The following is a 16,284-nucleotide window of genomic DNA, read 5'->3' on the forward strand; positions in this document are numbered from 1 at the left end:
ATTGATTCAACTGGGCCTGTGATCCCCCAACCAAGAACTGACTCAGCACTAGAATACAATCTCTAAATCCCAGCGATTTCACCTTCAACCCAACCAATCAGTGCTACCGATTTCTCTTACTCCCTCCCACCAGATCTCCCTTAATCCCAAACTCCTCATGGAGGCAGATTTGAAAAATGTTTCCATCCCTGTGCTTTTCTATCCAGAGGTTCTTAAACTCTTTCTCTGCTGCAATACCTGCCACCCCTGGGGATTGGCTCTTCCCTGTGCAGTGGCAAGAACCCAGCTAGGTGGCAACAGGAGTATATGCCTGACCATGTGTGCGAGTTTTCTATTCTTTTCCATTGACTGTATCTGTCTTTACACCAGTACTTCACTGTATTGACCACCATGGCTTTGCAGTAAATTTTGAAATCAGGAAGTATGAGACCTCCAACTTTTTTCTTCTTCAAGATTGTTTGGTTATTTGGGAAAAATTTATTTCTTAAGGCAGAAGTTACTGGGCTTTAAAGTATGATGAAGATGTGCTCGCTTTCGCAGCACATATACTAAAATTGGAACAATACAGAGATTAGCATGGTCCCTGCGCAAGGATGACACACAAATTCGTGAAGCATTCCATATTTTTTGATTGGAGGGGTCACCTCTATGGTTTATCCTACAAGGGGACAAGTGAATCTCTCTAAAAGCAGAGTATGAATGTCTTAACTCAGTAACTAAGAAAATGACATGAAGGCTATGTTAACCAGAGTATTTGATGAGAGTATTTCAAAATGTATATGAAAACATCACACTCTACCCCGTGATTAATGTACACAGCTATGATTTAACTAAAAAATCTTTAAAAAAAAAAAAAGTACGATGAAGATAAACATTTTATCATAGGCATTGCAGTAAAATATTTTATTCATGAATGAATGGGAACTTGTTGTTAGAGAGCTATAACTCTGGTAGGGAAAAATGTGCTCTAAATGAGATACAAAGTAAAGGATAAAGAAAAGAAACTGAAAACTAAACAAAATTTAGGACAGTAAGAACTTACTTCTAGTGAAGGTTGACAAAGAAATTTTCCTCGGGAAGAATTTGAATAAGGTCTTAAAAAAACAGAAAGCCAACATGGTGAAGGGTACATTTCTTGACTAATTAGTTCTTTCTACTTCTAACTTGGGTCTGTATGGAATGTTGTATATGTCCAGCCTGCTTTTTCTTTATTTTCAAAGCGGCAGTTAAAAAGAAAACTTCAATAATTGTTTAGCTAGCATACTATAATTTGTCTCATTATGTACTTTTCCAACTTTAAGAAAGAACTGCACGTGTTTTTTTTCAACAAGCGTTCAGAATAAATGATAACAAGTCTTATTTTAAAAGGACTATTGGTTATTTTGAGTTTATGTTTGCATGAGAAAAAAGTTCTAGCAATAGACGGTGATGATGGTTACATACATTGTGAGTGTATATAATGCCACAGAGTTATACATCTAAAAATGGTGAAAATGTAAATTGTATGTTATATGTATTTTACCACTTCAAAAAAACAGACCTGTTTACTGTCTCAGACATAAAGATACCCTACTACATGGGAACTCCTTTGGAGTTGTTATATTGGGAATTGCTGCTTTGATAGGTGGACTTATACTCCAGGGTATGGAAAGAATGTGGCACTATGAATAAACAATTGGGAAACTGAGGAAATTATGGAAAGGAGAGGGAAAGATTTTTGTCTAAATGATATGTTTAAAAGCAACTTAAGAGGAGAATTATTAGCTAATTCCTGAGGATCAAAACAAGGGGATATATATTCAGGCAGGAAAGTCAAATAGATAGGACAGTTTTGTAGTCAAAAAAAAGGGTTATCACCTCATGCTGGTCAAGACTGTTTACTCCAGAAATCCAGAGGGCTAGAGAAGAGAATTCAGTCCAGACCTGGGGACCAACCATAAAGGACCCCAAGAGACCTTTAGTTTTTTCTCAACTGGTAAGGAATTCTCTCTCCCTTGTGGCTTCTCTTAAAGATCAGTCATAAGCCTGAGTATCAGATCCCCTTTTCTTAGTAGTTCCCAAGAAAGCATGCTAGATTGCAAATTTCACAAAGAGCTGCTAGAAAGCATTATTTGGTGCTTTAACACAATGGCAGCTTGCCTGAGATAGGTGAGACTGTGAGGCCCTCATTCTACACACCGTGGACGTTCAGCATTTGATGATTCAGACCCTTGTCCACAAAAGTAAGGACTATCTCTGGGTTTGACGAGATTCGGAGCATGCTTATGTTTACCAAAGATTGGGTGAGACCGGCTGTGTGTGATGATGAGAAGAAAACAGTTGACACGAGGAGGTCACCGTCTTCAAGGCGCTTTCACAGTAAAAGGGGAAACGGACATAATCAATCTCTGCAAAGCGTCTCGGTAAGCACTGGACTTACCTTGTGGTCGTTCACTCAGTGATCACTGTTTTTAAGCACCTTCCAGGCACCATGATCAGGTCAAGGGCTGGTATGGATGGGTAACGCGGACTTGGGCAGCTGTGAAACCCTGGAAGTGGCAACCAGAGGAGGAAAAGGGAAGGGCTCTGGATAACCAATTTGTGAAACCTTTTCCATACGTCAGTCACTCTGCTAAACACTTGGGTTTTAACTCATCTTATCCTCACGGAACTTTTTTGAAATGGAAATTAACATCCTCATTTTACAGTTGAGGACACTAAGACTTGAAGAGGTTAAGTAATTCACCCATACGATTACATAACTTTCAGTGGTAGTATTTGTGTCAGATAAACGTAATTCTTTTTGTTGTTATTTTTTTTTAATGGCATTCACATGACAGAAAAAAGGATATACAGCAGAACCTCCATAGTTGACCACCTCTTTATATTGACCTAATTTTCATAGACCGGACACACACCACATGTACCTATCAAGTAGGCCTACTTTCTTATCTTGGCCATATGTTAACCAGTTTAGCCCAGGCCCTCGAATGGACAACCTATGGAGGTTCTATTATATATAGAAAAATATCCCTATAGACCTGCTATAAATATGGCTTCCTCCGGGCAGTAGAATGGAAAGAGAAAGATAAATGATCATTTTTTACTCTTTATTTCTTAGTGTATTTGAATATTTTTATTGTATCTGTCATGCATTATTTTGTAGTAAAATATTTTGGCTTTAAAAAAGGGAGTTATCTAAGGTCACACAGCAAGAGTAATTCAAACCCTGAATTCTACCCTGAGGCAAATATTATATCCTGAGGCACCATATTTTTTTGCATCCCAACTCCAGTATAAAGTATGTAGAAGAGAAATCCTTCTCCCCTTTACCCTCTACAGGACGGTTCTCTGGGTAACCTTAGGCCAACCCATTCTCCTCCCTTCCCCTCTAATAATTGTCAAGAGTAGCTGTAGAATGTCCTGGGAATGCAGCATCCTAAGATAAGGGGGAGCCAGCAGAGCAACTGTGGCTCGTTGTGGCCACACAGAACAGTGGCCATAATCCCCCAGGGTATAAATCCCAGGGCAGACTGCTTCCTAGGCTCGCTCAACTGTCCTAGACCACTTTCCTAAGCCTCGGAGTACTGGCTCACAGTGAACTCTGGGTTTCTGTAGCCTTTTGCAGCAATCTGTAATAAACCTGTTTTGTGTAACTGGCTGTGTGTATGGGTGTTCTGTCTCCCTTCATTTAGACAAGTTGGTAACCAATGCACAGTGAACCTACTTCATATTCCCTTTTGAATAATTCATGAGAAAATGTTCTTGAGCCTCTGTTTGATGATAACAAAACCCTGTTTACTGAAAGAACAGTGAAAAGCTCTTAACCATATTAAAACATGTTCAAACATCCCTACTAAGACTTCAGAGACTCTTGCAGTCCCCCAAGAGTCCTGGGTTGCTGAAAAGATCCTGCCTTGTCAGAGTCAGCGTGCAGCCGGGTCCTGAGACTGCACACCCAGAAGGTCTGCATCCTTCCTTTGTTGTTGGTTTGGTGTGGGTTTTCTTTTTCTTTTTCTTTTTTTTATATTTTATTCACATTTTTTTTCACTTTTAATGTGCTCACAGAAAATCAGAACTCCTTAAGCAGGAGTTTAATAGCAACTTTTGTAAGAGAAGTTACATTCCAACTCTAACTCAAATGGGTCAAAGCTTCTCCAGTATTTATAAAAGACAACTGAGTTTTCTTTTCTTGACAATAAGAAGGAATTAATCTATATGATTCTCTGGGAGTTATTTATTGCCCCTTCAGTAATAAGAGAGACATAGAAAGAAAGGAAGTCTGGTAAGAGTATTTACATTTGCAGACTTACATTCTCTGCACAAAAACAGAAGTCTACTTCTTTGTTCTCCTCCATCTTAGCTAGATTAGAATTAGTGTTCCTTAGAAATCAAAATAATGAAGAAAAGGAAGCAATTGGCATGGAATTGAAGGGAATAAATAAACACATGAATAGTAAGTTTAGGAAGTCTTTCATTAGTTCTGACTATAAAGTCATTCTCTTTGTATATTTCTTAGTCAGAAGAGGAATTTTCACTGAACAGAAATACAGGAAAAGCTTATTAATGAAACCCCCCAAACTAGAGGTTTCAGGGTTTGAAAGGTGACTCTAAACTACCAATAATAATAATTCATAAATGGTCATCTTTTTAATACATTAATAAGCTTAAAATTAGAATACTGTAGTACAACTTCCCTTGAGTGTCCTTGCTCTACTTAAGTAAAAACAATCATCGCTGGATCAATTTTCTTTCTCCCTGGAGCTTGCCTTCGCTAATTAAGGGAGAGAATAATGGCACTTACATTTCATCTAATCTGGCTTTAGGTAATTATGGTTCGTTGTAGCAATTACAAGTTACATTTATAATGAACAATAAAAGGGAAAACCTTCAAATGGAGTTTAGAGCCTTTGAAAGCTTGCTAAAGAATGAACAGTCAAAATATATTTACTGGGCAATCAAATCCTTTAGTGACAGTGTCGAATTAAGTCTGAGAAATTCATATCCGTGGCTTTCCAAACCCATTTCCTCCACACTCCTCCCCAATTAACCCCAGAATAGCACAGCCATTACAGTACACTCGCAACATGGTAACATTGTGTACACACAATCCACAATATTTATTTACATAGCTCATAAGATGTGTTTTTTTAATGTTTTCTTTTTGTCTGTAGTCTCTCTACTTATGTATAAATTCCATGAGGACCGACATCATCATATCTATTTTGCTTGTTTTTTTGCAGCTCCTATATACAGTCTGCCTGTGCCTTTCCTTCTCACTTCCCAGTTAAATTCCCTTCACTTGGTGAGCCCCTGGGTCATCTCAAGATCCAAAGTGGGGCCTGTGCCTTTCCTGATCATTCTAAGACCAGCTTCCTCTTTCTACTCATCCCCTACAACATTTCCCACGTCTACCACTTACTTGACTCCTAGAATATATTGTCTTATATGACTAAGGATTATTAGATCCATAAAAAGAAAAAAAGACTATTGGCCCATCTGCCCTGTCATGTATTATCAAATGTTGCCCACTCATTTGAAGAGTATTTATGGCTTTTTGTTTCAGTCTTGAGCTCTCCTCCTTTCACTCCAGATTTTCTCTCTGGTATCATCGTATAGACTAGTAACCATTTAACTACCATATATAGACCATCAACTTGAGAGATCAAGACACATATATTTACCTTACTCTCCATGTACCACTTGAATATACCACGTCCAGTATTCTATGGACATGTAAATTCAAGCAATTCAAAACTGAAGTTTTCATCTTTACCCACCCTAAACATCCACCTTTTGTTCAAGCTGAAAACCTCCGAATCAAACTTCTCTCCATCTGTCCTCTTCCCCATCCAGCGTATCCAAATCTGACTGACCTGCCTCAGCCATTCCTTTTGTTCTTTGCATCTGCCACTATGTTAGCCCAGGATCAGTGATTTTTCAGCCAAACTACCATGATCATAGGTTCCTAACTGTTCTGCCATGGAAAAATGTGTAAATAAGGAACAGTATCCTTAAAAAGCCCTACAAAACTTCAGATGATCACACCCCTGCCTGTCTTTCTAAGCCATCTTCTGTTACTCTCTCCTTTGGTAACTGTGGTCTAGCCACTTGGGACTCCTTTGGTTTCCTCTAATACCCCAGGTGCTTCCCATTTCAGGGTCTTGTCATGCAATTTCCACACCTGGAATGCTCTTTTTTACCCTCATTCACAAAGCTGACTCCTCTGTCCGTTCTCAGCTTAACCTTCTCACAAACTGGGTTCTTCTCTCACTAAACATTTAATGCCTTTTTCATGGTATTAAATGGTGGTCTGTTTAACTATCACAATATTATATTTTTCCATCTTCCTGTCCTCCAGTATGGAAACATAGCTATATTGCCCTCTACGATAATCCTGGGATCTTAAAACATGAATGGCATGCAACCTGGCTCAGTAAATATTAGTCGAGTGAGTAACCAATAACCTAACCAACTATTTTACAATTTCATATGTCTGCTATGGTGTGAATGTATCCCCCAAATTCACATGATGAAACTTAATTGCCAATGTGATGGTGTTAAGAGGTGGGGCCTTTAGGAGGATTTCTGCCCTGTAAGGACACCTAGACAGTGTCATCTACAAATAACAGGCCTTCACCAGACAGCAAACCTGTCTGCACCTTGACCTTGGAATTTTTTGCCTCCAGAACATGAGAAAGGAATTTCTATTTTTCCAAAATTACCCAGTCTCAGATATGTTGTTATAGCAAGTGGGAACTGACTTTTCTCGATTTCTTTTGTTAGTGCCTGAGTTTTCTCATCTATAAACTGCAATCACTAATAGTACCTGCCTTAGAGGGTTGTGGTGAGAATTAAATGAATTAGTATGCATAAAGGAATCAAACAATGTCAGCCATATCGTGTATGATATGCATTACACTGGTATCATTCATTTGTTTTTTTAAATATCACCACACAAAACAAAGCTGCTATAACTGTATTTGTCTAAACTTTGCTACTTTTTTAGACAGCTAATTTAGACAATTTTCTATCTATAGATGGAAGATTGATTCTGCATAGATGATTCTTTACAAAATTGTCTCTAAACCCTGGTATTTTATATAATTTTTTGTGGTAAGAACATTTAACATGAGATAAACCCTTTTAACAATTTTTTAACTGTATAATATAGAATTTTTAACTGTAGGCATGATGTTGAATAGCAGAACTCTAAACTTAATCATCTTGCATAACTGAAACTTTATACTCATTGTTGAAAGATAAACTTTGGTAGATGAAATTTGGGGGGAGTTTATTTGAACAGCCAGGATTCAAAAATCAGGCAGCCACAAACTGGAAGTGGTTCGAAGCTCTCCCCAAGAGGCGCGAGGGGAAGGCTTTTATAGGGTGAACCCAGAAGCAAGCCAAAGAAAATACTGGATTGGTTAAAGTGGAGCGGTAGCCTTGTTTTGATATTCTTGTTGAAAGTCCCTAGTTAGGTATTCTCAGATTGGCTAAGAACATTTAGGCTAAGTTGGGTTTCAGTTTGCTTACATAGGAACCCACAACACTGCAGTTATCTTAGTCTAACAGCCTGGATTCAAAACTAGTTGTTTTAAACTATTTAACAATAATTCTCCATTCCCTTCTGCTATCAGTCCCTGGGAACTACCATTCTACTTTCCATTTCTATAAGTTTGACTACTTTAGATAATTTAGATGGATAGAATCATGCAACATTCATCATCCATTTATGTCTGGCTCATTTTACTTAATGTAGCATCCTCCAGGTTCATTTATGTCGAAGATTGAAAGGTATGAGCAGTAATGCTTAGAGACTAGACCAGAGCAAAGATATTCAGGCCAGGTTTATTGGAAGGGGAGGGTGACCACCCTTCACACACACACACCCACAGTGCAAAGGTGGTATCTGTGCTGGGGTAGTTACAGACAGACCCCTTTTATATAGAGAGTAGGCAAATTTCACAGCTTGCCAGGAAGGGTAGGGTCCTTTGGTGTGAGCTTTGGCTAGGGGGCTAACCTGATCCTTTGTGTCTTTGTTGTGGGGAGGAGGGAATTCATGTAGGGTTGCATTAGGCCCCCAAACACAAATGGCAGATTTTCCTTCTTTATAAAGTCTGAATAGTATTCCATTGTTCATGTATACCATGCTTCCTTTATCTACAATTTTATGTAATTTTTGAGTTGCAAGTATAACTTTAAGTGAAGTATACATTAATAAAAAAATTCTTTTATGTTTTATCCTACTGGTTTTCCAATGCCTCTTAGAATTGATAGAGTAAACTTTTAAAGTTGTTCTACTAAATTTATTCTTCTGTGTATCTAAGTTATTGTTGTGTTATCACGAGAAAGTATAATTTAGTAAATTCTGCCTCTGATCCATGTTCTCTGGACAAAATAGTCTCTTTGTTATTTATAACAGTGTGTAAACTTGAAGAAACAATGTATTAAGTCTCATTTGGTTGGAGGAAATACCCTGGATATGGTGCTGGAATTTGAAAACAAGATAATGTCTATCTTTGATTACCCTTGCATGACAAGAACTCACCACAATCTTATCTCTTGGCTAAAGGCTTTAACCATTTTTCAAAGATTTTAAATTAATAAATATAGTCTTTTTTTTTTTAAGGGAAATTTTATTTAGAACTAACAAAGGGAAAGTTTAGAGCACTTCCCAAGAGAGTTGGAAGCAGGTCCCTCTCGTGAAGGAGAAAAGGTAAGAGAGAGACCACAGATAGTCTTATTATGGCAACTGGTGACAGAGAGAAAGGGATCAGAATATGCCACCCCAAAATTTGCCACTTTGGCAGGGTCTTATTTTAAGTGAAAGTAATTAAGACTCAAAAGATGCAGAAAGAAACTTCCCTTATCTGACTGAAAGCAGCAACTTCCGGAAATAAGGCCTCTATAAATTCCCTCTTCAGGAAAATCTAATCCCAACGGGGAGAAGGTGAATAAAGTCCATCAGAAATCCATCCTCCATAGGAGTTATATGTCCCTCAAGAAGAGGAAAAGACTACTCAGACCTGTGCACACAGACATTATCACACTCTCCTCTGATCTACTGTTCTAAAAATTCATTTTTTTCTGAAGAAATTATATTGTTTTTCCCATAGATGCCTTTTCTCTCTTCTCCCCATTGCCTGCTAAACTAGATATAAAAAATCTTCAACTTTTTTTAAGCCAGCTACTATTTTCTTGGCTCTCTTATGCATACAAATACATCTTTTTCTCCTGTTGAGCTGTCTTTTGTTAGTTTAATTCTCAGCCCTCCCTCCCCCAGGAAATAAACTAAAAGGAGTAAAGGAAAAGGTTTATTCTCCCTAAAAGTGGGGAAACTGTACATTCTCAAGTAATAAAATAAAATAATAGACTCATAATCATGCTGACCTTCAGATCCTTGCCACGTGACTTCCTTTTGGAAGAAATCACTTAAAAACCAAATCAATCTATTTGGAATATCAACATAATGCTTTGTTAGACAAGGCCCAGCATTGGTTGGAGTGAGACCAAGGTGTATTCCATGCAGGAGGTACTAACACACAATCCCCAATCTCTTTTTAAAGTGCAGTGCTCAGCTAGGACAGGCCCCATACTGACCATTCTTATGGCCATGCTTGGGGAATCTGCTTGGCTTGCAGCCTCTGCCGTGACAGCAACTTATCGCCAGTCATGCCCTGTGCTATTTGGCCACCCTCCTCACATTCCTCCAAATGTCCTGTGTCTACTCTCATCTACATATTGTTTTTAACATGATTAGGGTCCTGCAAATTGAATCCCAGAGACCTAATGAATGAAATGTACCTTTCATACATATTTGATTTTCAACTCATCTGGGCTGCAAGGTAACTTAACAGTGTGAAGGATTTTTATAAGTAGATTAGGGAGAATATTTTTCTTTCCAGTTCTAGGTAGCATTTTCTACTCTTTTCCTACCTGGGAGGAAAAATGTGTACCAATTAACAATAGGAGCCTATTCTCTTTACTTAAGTCTTTTTTACTCAACAAAATTAGTGCTTCAAGCACTAAGTATTCAAGTTTTGAAAATAGCTTGTTTTGTAACATTAAAGGGGGAAAAAGCAAAATTAAATGTGAGATGTTACTAAACACAAAGTTTCAGAAAAGTCTTGAATATTCTTAACCCACAAAACTCCAACAGTGCAGTGATGTTGCTAATAGTTTGGTAACAGGTTGATCATAGTTTGGAACTGTTGTCATGATATGACTTCCAAAAGGAACCACTTGATAAGCAAATTACGTCAAAGGACACGAATTAGTGACTGTAATTAATGGCACATCCTTGAACCTTTTAATTGAATGGTGAAATCGAAGTATTATTTAAGAATTTAAGTATAATTAAGTGGTAAAATTATAACCAAAAATACATGGCAATTTTGCTCAAACTGCTTTTTTCAAAGAAATAAAGTAGTTGCATCACAACTACCTTGCATAACAAAGGTAGGTGTTTCTGTCTCTCAACTCTTCATCTGGAATGGTGGTTCTCAACCTTCCTAATGTCGTGGCCCTTTAATATAGTTCCTGTGGGTCACAACCCACAGGTTGAGAACTGCTGATCTAGAATCTTTGGGTTGTCAATTAATAAGGACATATTTTCCTAATCACTATCATTTTACTTACAACACAGCTACCTGCGGCTGAGAATCATTTCTTTAAGGACCTAAATCCCAGTCCTACCCACAGGGACACTAGATCTGAAAGCTGACTCAGTCTTGGCCATCTCATCTCTTTCTTCAGGCCCTTTGTTTCCCATGAATTCAGGTTCCCAGGAGTCATCGTTCGTCATCCTATGACCTTTACATGCACCTTGCTGAACATTGGTACACACAGCATCTAGAAGACATTCCAGTTTCTATAAAATTTCATTTTATCTGACTTAGGACACATCCATATAATACACCTGCATGGGCATTTGAATCCGCCGGCCTTATAAGTCACTTTCAAAGCAACAGAATTAAAATGTTTTAAACAAAGTACATCTGCAGTAAGTGCTGTAGCAGTGAAATAAATGGGTCACACACTCAATTGCCTGTATTCTTCAATGTAGAACAGAGAAGGAGAGCGAGCCGGCTGGCAGCCCCGAAGTACAGCAGAGCTCACAATGGGGTTTCTTTTGAAAAAATGTGTGGGCTGCATCTTTGCACTCTAAATACCCTGCAGAAGGCCGGGATTTAATTTGCAGCCTTCCATTTCAGGGTAATTTGAAGCATGCTTCTTATAGTTCTCCCCTCCCCCGATGTGATGAAATTTAGCCCGTGGAGCATATTTCCCCGAGAAAGAGACATCTGTAGTTCTGCCATCTCACAGGCGTCACCTTCGCATTCCTTTCTACCTACCAAAAACTTTTTGAAAAAGGGATTCATTTAATCCCCTTTTTAATGTGACCCAATCTGTTTTCACAAATGGAAGATTTTCTCAAATGTAGCATTCATAACACTCGGCATGGGTTTAGGTGGCATGAGTAAATCAAACAGGGAACCTCACCATTTTGACAGTCTGATTTAACTAGAGCATTTTAAAGCGCTACAAGCAGCCAAGAGCAAACAGACAAGCTGACCGAGGAATTTTTAAGCTGGTCCAGTTGAACCACATGTTTATTCACACAGACAACCTCAATCACCTGAAAAACTCTGAATTTAATTATATTCCACGCTTTTAAGGATTTCATTAAAGGTTTTCAAGACAAGAATTACTCTGTGCCCTACCAAAGGAAATATTTGTGGTTAGCAGATATGCGCCTGCGTGATCTAGAAATCCATCCTTTCCCATGTTAAGCACTACATCGCCTACTCTAAACCCCTCAGAGGGTATGTGGGCCAGTACCAGGCACAATTGTTTGGTTGATTCCATAGGAATCACTGAGGTTAGTTTGAGCCAGTCCACACTACTGGTTTTCTATTTCAGCCTCAAGAGGCAAATGAGCCAGTTGCATCATCTCTTGCAGAATAACATCTCATAACATGTTCATCTAAGCCAGAGGTTCTTAACCTGTGTTTGCGACCCTTTTGTAACAATGAAAATGCATCCCGCATATCAGATATTTACATTACAATTCATGACATAGCAAAATTACAGTCATGAAGTAGCAACGAAAATAATTTTATGGTTGGGGTCACCACAACATGAGGAACTGCATTAAAGGGTCGTGGCATTAGGAAGGTTGAGAACCACTCGTAAGCTGAAGGCTGATTTGGAGAGATGAGCTTTGACTACACTTATTCAACCAAAATGAATTCAACTTCCATCCCCATCCTATAATTTAGTGATTTCATATTTGAAACTATAGTCATTGGCAGTATCTTAGTTCTCTGAAAATGTACTCCAGCCTATTTGAGGATCCCAAAGGGAAACCGTGCCCCCTCCAGAAACCAGTTAGCACTTTTCCAGCTACGTAAGAGATAAGAGAAATTCTCCCGCACCTTGCAGTCAGTTGTTACGTTTCATCATTCATGTAAAAGGAGGAACTGGTTACTGAGAGATCAAAGGGTCTCTCTGCTGCCAGTACGGCTGTGTAGAACTAGGACATCTATAATCAAGATCAACTCTGGTGGGGAAACACAGATCTTTTGTTCTCCCAGATCCATAAAAAAAAATTTAAAAGAAGAAAGAGACCTTGAACAACATAAAAAGACAGACTAAAAGAAGAAATAATTTATTTGGCCAAAGAGAAGAAAAGAAACATTCATGCCAGGAATATTGTGTATGTGAAGAGAATTCTTTCTCTCTGATACCTTAGGTATTAGTCTCAAGGCAACAGGGAGTCAGGGCATAAAGAGCTCTTAAAACATGGTGCACTTGTTAAGAGTCCATAATTCTATATTCAAACATGATGACGTAACTGACTTGATAACAGTATGAACAATTTTGCGTATCAATGAAGCAAATATAGTCATGTGTTGCTTAACAATGGAGAGTCTGAGAAATGTGTCATTAAGCAATAGCTTCCTTGTGTGAGTCAGAGTCATTTACACTAACCTTGAGGCTGCAGTCTACTATATCCAAGACTAAAACGTATAGCCTACTGCTCCTGAGCTATACACCTGGACAGCAGATTACCACACTGAAAACTGTAGATAATTGTAACACAACAGTATTCATGTCTCTAAACATACCTAAACATGGAAAAGGTATGTGAAAATATACTTCAAAAGATAAAAACATGATACAGCCATGTAGACACCACAAATGGAGCTTACAAGACTAGAAATTTCTCTGTGTGAGTCAGTGAGTGAACAGGAAGGCCTAGGACATTACTGTGTACCACTCTAGAATTTCTAAATCCTGTACACATGCCTGTAATCCTAGCACTCTGGGGGGCTGAGGCTGGTGGATTGCCCTGAACTCACAGGTTGGAGATCAGCCTGAGCCAAAGCAAGACCTCGCCTCTAAAAGTAGCCAGGCGTTATGGTGGGCACCTGTAGTCCTAGCTACTTGGGAGGCTGAGGCAAGTGAAACGCTTGAATCCAAAAGTTTGAGGTTGCTGTGAGCTGTGACACCATGGGCACTCTACTGAGGGTGACAAAGTGAGACTCTGTCTCAAGGAAAAAAAAAACCCTGTACACTGAGGCTAAACAATATATTTTATTTGTTCTTTAATGGTACAATTAACTTTAGCTTAGTAATTTTTTTACTTTATATACTTTTTAATTTTTCTAACTTCTGACTCTTTTGTAGTAACACCTAGCTTAAAACACGAATACATTGTATAGCTGTATAAACATATCTTCTTTTTCTATATCCTTCTCATGTAAGCTTTTTTAATTTTCCAATTTTTTATTGTCATAAACTTGTTTTCATTTGTTCTAATTTGTTTTTTGAACTAGTTTTTGTTGTTGTTGTTGTTGTTCTTGTTTTTGCTTTTTAACTAAGACACACACATACTAGCGTAGGCCTACACAAGGTCAGGATCATAGGTCTAGGATCATAGGTCTTCTACCTCCATATCTCCCCAGGGAAGGGCTTCTGGGTCAGTAACAGTTCTCATCTCCTATGATAACAATGTTTTCTTTTAGAATACAGCCTGAAGGACCTCCCTAAGGCTTTTTCATAGTTAACTTTTTTTTTTTTTAATAAGTTGAAGGAATATACTCTAGCCTAAGTAATAGAAACTCCTGGCTACTCTGGAGATTAAGGCAGGAAGATCACTTGAGACTAGAGTTGGAGGCTGCAATGAACTATGATTAGACCACCACACTCCAGCCTGGATGACAGAGTTTCTGAAAAAAAGTAAAAAAAATAAAAATTAAAATAAATAACAATAAAAAAATAGAGTATAGTAAATGCATAAACCAGTAGCATGTTTTGAAAAAAAGACCTGTCTCTGAAAAAAAGTAAAAAAAAAAAAATTAAATAGTAATAAAAAATAGAGTATAGTAAATGCATAAACCAGTAGCGTAGTCATTTGTTTTCATCATCGAGTATTATGCACTCTACATAATTGTGTGTGCCATAGTTTATTTGACTGGCAGCAAAGTAGGTTTATACAAGCATCATCACAAACATATAAGTAATGTATCAAATTACACCATTACTATGGCTACATCACTGAGTGAGTGACATTTTTCAGCTCCAATATAATGTTAGGGAATCATAGTCATATTTCCAGTCTATCATAGATCAAAATGTCATTATTCACAGCACATGAATATAAATATATATATAAGGAAAAAGAGAGACAAAGTCTCGCTCTGTTGCCAGTCTAGAGTGTCATGGCATCAGCCTAGGTCACAGTTCCTGGGTTCAAGCAATCCTCCTGCCACAGCCTCCCAAATAGATGGGATGAAAAATGCCTGCCACAACACCTGGCTAATTTCTCTATCTTTAGTTGAAATGGGGTCTCACTCTTGCTCAGGATGGTCTAGACCTCCTGAACTCAAGCAGGCCTCCAGAGTGGCTGGAGGCTTTCCAGAGTGCTAGGATTGTAGGTGTGAGCCCCATGCCCAGCCATACAGCGCACGGCTGTATTTTTAAGAGTTTGCTATTTGTTCAGCTCTATTTATATTCAACAATGTAAGGTTGTTTTTTTAGCGCTCTATAAAAATTACCTTTGTAATTCTGTTCCTTGAGTGTCAGTGATGTCCTCTATCACTTTGTATAAATGAGTGTTTATGTCCCTTAAGTGCCTTGAAAGCCGATTTCTCTTACTGTTTTCAGCTCAGGACTTAAAGCCATAAAGACCTCAGGACTTAAAGCCATAAAGACCTATGTTTGAATCCTGTCCCAGACACTTAATATCTCTGTAAGTTAAGGCACAGTTTTTGATCTACAAGCTTTCATTTTCCCCACTTGCAAATGATATTTTTTCTACCAAGATTATTACAAAGACTAAATGAGACAATGTGTGTAAAGCCCTTAGTAAATGTGAAAGAAATCTTGCTATTTTTATATAAGTAAAAGGATATATCCTTTCATAAAGTATTAGTTTTTGATCTTTTAAGGAATGCATCCTCCTAGCAGAGAGAGGCAATAGATAACATAATTCCAGATAGTGGTAACCGCTGGGCAGGAAAATAAACAAGAGAAAGAGATCTGAGAGACAGTGGTGTGGACGGTGGTGTAGAAAGGGAAGACCACAGTGCAGGGCTGACAAGTAAACAGAGTTCTGACTGATGTGCAGGCATCAGCCATGCTCACAGCCGGGCAGAAAACTCAAAAAATATCAAGAAAAACGTGTAGTCCCCAAGGAGGAAATGACCTTGAAGAAAAGGCCGAGATGTCCACAATGGAGTGGGAGGAGAGAGGGGCCATCTTGAGGGTGGCCTTGGGGCCATGGAAAGGCTTTCTATTTACTTAATTTTGCAAAGACATTGAACAATTTGAGCAAGAGCAGGACTGGATCTGATTTGTTTTAAACATCACTCCAGGAGCTTCCTTAAACTACTAGATCTCAAAGACTAACTGTATTTTGCATCGTTTTTCTACCTTTCTTGTACTTTGGTGTCCCTTGTCCCAAACACCTATTTTCTTTCCAAAAAGACTCCAAGAGAAGAACAAACTCATATATGTTACTGAAAAATAGTCTCAGCATCAGTATGTCTTGGGATAAAATCATTTGTTTGTTTTTTTTTTTTTTTTTTGGAATTAAACACACCACACTGGCATTTTACAAAACCTATCCTTTTGGTTATGCCAGTATAGCTTTTAAATAAGTTTTCTCCACATTGTTATCAATATTTATGATATTTATCAAATACTTATATGAATGTATTTATTCAGATGTTAGGGAGATAATTACCACAACTACACTAGTAAGAAATTATATGTGCACTATCCAGAATGATGTCA

General features: G+C 38.1%; 1 non-coding gene across 1 annotated transcript; it reads left to right on the forward strand.

Annotated features, from left to right (window-relative positions):
• Positions 1–524: 524 nt before the first annotated feature.
• Positions 525–628, forward strand: LOC111725907. Its single transcript, XR_002773855.1, has one exon. It is a non-coding gene; the product is annotated as a U6 spliceosomal RNA (small nuclear RNA).
• The last annotated feature ends 15,656 nt before the right edge of the window (positions 629–16,284 follow it).

The sequence above is a fragment of the Otolemur garnettii genome, unplaced genomic scaffold (genome assembly GCF_000181295.1).
Source record: "Otolemur garnettii isolate 467f Iridium unplaced genomic scaffold, OtoGar3 scaffold00002, whole genome shotgun sequence".
NCBI lineage: Eukaryota > Metazoa > Chordata > Mammalia > Primates > Galagidae > Otolemur > Otolemur garnettii.